The sequence below is a fragment of the Poecilia latipinna genome, unplaced genomic scaffold (assembly GCF_001443285.1).
Source record: "Poecilia latipinna isolate Pla-1442-1.1 unplaced genomic scaffold, P_latipinna-1.0 Scaffold2121, whole genome shotgun sequence".
NCBI classification, from domain to species: Eukaryota; Metazoa; Chordata; class Actinopteri; order Cyprinodontiformes; family Poeciliidae; genus Poecilia; species Poecilia latipinna.
The window spans coordinates 105,144-109,896 of NW_015114737.1; the positions used below are offsets into that span (position 1 = coordinate 105,144).

A 4,753-nucleotide genomic window follows, 5' to 3' on the forward strand; every position below is an offset into this window, starting at 1 on the left:
AGAGAGTTGGCCATTCTAAGGTAAAAACCCAGCGCATACAGTGTTCATGTTTTTTTGTTTTGTTTTGTTTCATCCAGACGGCTTCCTGCGCCCCCCCTAGGGGGTGCGCCCCACAGTTTGGGAACCTCTGCTTACAGTAACATTGTGTCTCATCATAAGCCAGTCACTGCTTACTGGAGAACCATCAAATATTAGAAAATATGACCAAATATGCACAGAAACCCGTTGAAACCTCAGACCTCAGAAAATGACCCTCCTCTCTCTCCGTAGTAAAATCCCTTCAGTTCTCACATCAGCATTATTTGGTTAATTCCTTCAGAACTTCCAGGCACTTTATATTAAAATGATTTTTAAAAATGTTCTGGAGGTCAGCCATACCTGCCGCCAACATTTGAAGTTATAAATGCAACATTCACTAAGAAATAAAAATAAAAAACAGTTTTTGTATCTCTCAACCAAAGATTTCATGTTTTTTTTTATGTTTTAAATGCCAAAAGAAATTGAATTAAAATTAAAATGTCTCCTTGTCTTTGTTTTTTAATTCAGTTGGCAGAATATTTAGACCTCAACTTTTAGAACATGTGACATTATTATTATGCTTTTATGATCTTCCTGAATTTAAACAACTATGTCTGTGATAAAAACAAACATGCATAATTAAAAGTATTTGGTTGACTGAAGGAACACAGAAACTCTGAGATAAAAATTAAAATAACACATCTCAGAGTTTGGATCAGAACTGGCTGGTTCTGATCCACAACAAATCTAATACACAAATAGACAAATAAAATAAAACAAAAATAAATTTTAAATGAGCTTATTTTGTTAGTCATGATGCTGGAGACTCATGATCAAAAGACACCATTAAAAAGAGCAAATTAATAAGACATCAGTGTTCTTGATGAGTTGACTAGAAGCCAACTGGATTAATAACCTGGATTTATGTTTTTGTTCAATTAAACTTTAAGTTTAGTTTGGAGCAGAACAGGAGCAGCTCAGATAGAAATTAATTATTTTTTATTTAACAACCTGCATGGCTGCAACTATTTTTTTATTCTAACAGGTCATGATGTATTTCTATTATCCTGAGGTCATATTATCTGGTTTATTCTAGAGAAAAGCAGAATAAACATCCGGTTCATTCCTTCTGTTTGTCAGATTAAAGCTGCGTTTCATTTGTTTTGGGTTTGGATCTGAACTCAGACTTTCAGGTGTTTTATCCCAGATTTTCCTGATCCTTTAAGTGGAGCTGCAACCGCCGTCATGTGACCTGTGACCCCATCATGTCTCATCATGACGCAAATCCAGATGTAACTCAACATCTGACCGCATGGGGTCGCTGTTGTCTTAGTTGTAATTGTTCTAGAGCAACCTCTCTTTCATATATCGAATATTGAATAAACCAGCTAAATGTCTAGTTTGACTGTAATGCAATGTAAACCAGTTTATTAATAACAGTAAAATCCGTTACTGTCAAACTTTAAATCTTCAGTCAGCAAAAGTTTTCAAATACAAACTTTTACAAGCTGTTCAGAAGAAGTGCAAAACTTTAATCACCCTCAGGACACTGTCAAAAATAACAGCGGTAATTTGGATTATTTAGCCTGTTTTAAGAGGAAAAAGTCATTTTCACTGAGAGAATATTACTTTTTCTTATTACTATTTATAAATGTAAGTTTAAAACTAAATATTTAGTTAGCAAGATAAATATCTAGCTTTAAAATGTCTAGTTTGAAGTTAAATTTTTAGCATGCACAAAATATTTTGCTGAGTGTTTTTATTTTGACACCTAAAATACTAATATTAACTTAATTCTGTCACTGAATGCTAAGTTTAGCTTTCATATCAAAATGAGCTAAAATGCTATTAGATTAACTGGCACCAGGGTACTTTCCTACATCTTTGCAGTCTGATGAAGCCCATGTTAGCAGAGCTTTGAGCGGAAACTGATGACCTATCGGCGGCCATTTTGGATTTGTTGAAGGCCAACGTGAAAATGTGCTACACTGTAAAAAACGACAAAGAGGCTGAAATTATTTCATTTTCTCTCTTTATTACAATCCACAGATTGGATAGAAGCTCATTTAAATAGTTTATCTAAAGGGTACAAAAGACACAAACAAGATGACAGTAATGCAATCCAGTGCATCAAAGAGGAAACGAAATAAAACTCAAGTTATGTTCAGTGAGTCTGGGCAGAGAGACCGGAGCTCCGTCTGAGCGGAGGAAAAGTCCAGATAAATTGTTCCCTGAGGTCATTTTCCTGGTTTTCTTTAACAAAGTGGTCCAATGGATCTGATGGGAAAAATCACTGATCTGATTGGATCTCCTTCCTTGTTTCACCAAACCAGCTTGTTTTTAGCTTTTCTGAAAAACCTTACTGAAAACTTTGTTACTCAGGAGCTCAAATTAGAAAAATGATTGTGAAAATCTTTATCTAACCCTTTCTACTGCAGTGTTTGTGAAACCCGTCCAATCCGACACGGTGAATCTGAAGGGTTTGATTGTAAAAAGCTTCGAAATGAAAGCAGAACGTCACAGCAGGAAGTTTTGACCAGCAGATCTAACGTTTCAGCAAAATCTTTCACGTGCGGATACAAGAACCAAACATGACACAAATGTTCCCCCAAAAAAAGCATTAGTCTCTGAAACACTCAAAATGGCCGCCATGGTGGTCAAGGAAAATATACTGTGGCCCTAAGTTTGCCGAAGTGTAATGCTTTTGGTGTCAAATTATACAGAAGTCATAGAAATCATAATTATAGGTAAGTTTTTGATTTTTCAAGATGGCTGCCATTGTAATGGAAAATAAATTTTTAGTTCTGCACAAAAATCTCCAATTAGATGAATGTGTTTGGTGTCAAATTAAAGCCTAAATATTTTCAACCATACAAATTATTTATATTTTCTTGATCTTGTTCTTTTTCTGGTGGACATTTTTCAAAATGGCCACCAGGGTTTTAATGTAGAATACATGTTTCCACTAAAGTTGGCAGGAATTATTATCCACCGCTAACCAGTTAAGCTATGTATGGTTCACCAGCCACTAACTAAAGGAGAATCTTAGTTATGCTAACGCTAAACTGTTCAATACGTTAAAAAAATTAATGAAGCTAACGCTAACCGTTAAGTGGTCCGTCTCTCGCCAACAGCAAAATCCTCAGTTTCTGATTCTGCTGCTTTTTATCACTTTAAAGTTTTATGGAGACACAAAGTTCCTCCAATTCATGGAAATGAGGAACATTTTATTCCAAATATTAGTTAAAAAAAAAAAAGGCAACCATCTTGAAAAATGGCCGTCATCCATATAGAACACTGGACCTGAGGGGTTAGCATTAGCATGCTAATGTTGATGCTTGTATGCACAGCTGAAACATTTTTGACGTGCTGCTGTGATGGAGGACGGCTGCAGAGCCGGTGTGACGTGGCGTAGAAAAACTTCTTGGCATTTTTGATCAGAAGAGAAAATCTGCTGTTCCTCCACATCTAAAATCCAAACTAAAGGGAGTAAAATGTGGTCGGGAAGAGCGACCCGTGTTTCGGGACTATTTACATCAGAAGGCACCTACAGCTGATGTGAAGGAACGACAGAACGGGAACCATTTATCCAAACTTCCTCTGCTCCGAGCCCGCAGGCTGGTCCCTCTCTGGAAGACAACGTCTGGATGGAAAACAGTCTCTCTACGGAAAACAGAAAGTTTCCAGGCGGCGCAGTAAACAAAGGGCGCTGTGGCGAGAAGGCCTCAGGTCGAACTCCAAACGCCTTCAGTAGTTTCAGCAGGACGGACGCTACATGGACGCAGTCTGCTCTGTCCTCGTTAAGGCAACTCGTTAACCGACGGAGGGAGGACCCGCAGCGGCTGACACACACACACACACACACACACGCCCGTGAGTGTGTGTGAAGGTGGTGTGTGACGACAGGAAGGGGTGTGTCTGCAGACAGGAAGTGTGTCGAAGCAGCAGATCGATCATCGGAGGCGGCTCGGCACTCCGACTTCCAGTGTTTTCACATTTATCTTACCGTATGTACACATAAATACAGAACTCTGGTTGGTCCGCGTTGCCGTGGAAACCAGCCGGTGCCGCCTGTTCGAAGGGTTTCAGTCTCTGAGCTGAACGGCTCCGCAGCGGCCACACGGGGGCGCCGCTCTGCGATCAGGTGAGCTCAGGAGGCGGAGCTTCACTCTGCTTTCTTTATGAAGATCTGCAGGAACCGGACAGAATGAGGAACAATTACAAAATAAAACAAAACCCAGCATAACTCTTCAAAATAAAGCTTCACTTAAGGTAAAATGTGGGCTCTTATTTTGTAAGAATGCTGGTACTTCCTCCCCTTCTCCCCAAATCAAACATGACTCATGTCTGTCAGTTGTGCTAACTTTGTGCAGCTAATTGGATTTGGTTCAGCCTTTTCCCTCCAGGTGAGTTCAGAGTGACTGCTGGCTGCGAGAAACACTTCAGATGTTCACGCCCCGGTTTGTACCGACCAGGTGAGATAACCATAAAACACCTAAAATTAAATATGGAAATAAAATTATTGAGATAAAGTCTTGATTTGAAAAGATCCAAGATTACAGACTTTTTGAATAAGTTTGATTTCTATTTCTAATCTGTTTCTAATAAATGTGAACTATTATGCTTCCTTGAACAAGTTAATGTTTGCGGGCAACCTAAATTTTTTTTTTACATTTTTCCACAAAATAAATGTCAGATAATGAGATTTTACCTCCTCAGTTCTGTTTTCAGCTCC

At 38.6% G+C, this 4,753-nt stretch overlaps 1 long non-coding RNA gene across 1 annotated transcript; it reads right to left on the bottom strand.

Moving 5' to 3' along the window:
- Positions 1–2,028: 2,028 nt before the first annotated feature.
- On the bottom strand, positions 2,029–4,488 carry LOC106936342 (uncharacterized). The gene is made up of 2 exons (XR_001422112.1): positions 4,025–4,488; positions 2,029–3,936 (listed from the first exon to the last, which is right to left on the bottom strand). It is a non-coding gene; the product is annotated as an uncharacterized LOC106936342 (long non-coding RNA).
- Between the last annotated feature and the right edge of the window lie 265 nt (positions 4,489–4,753).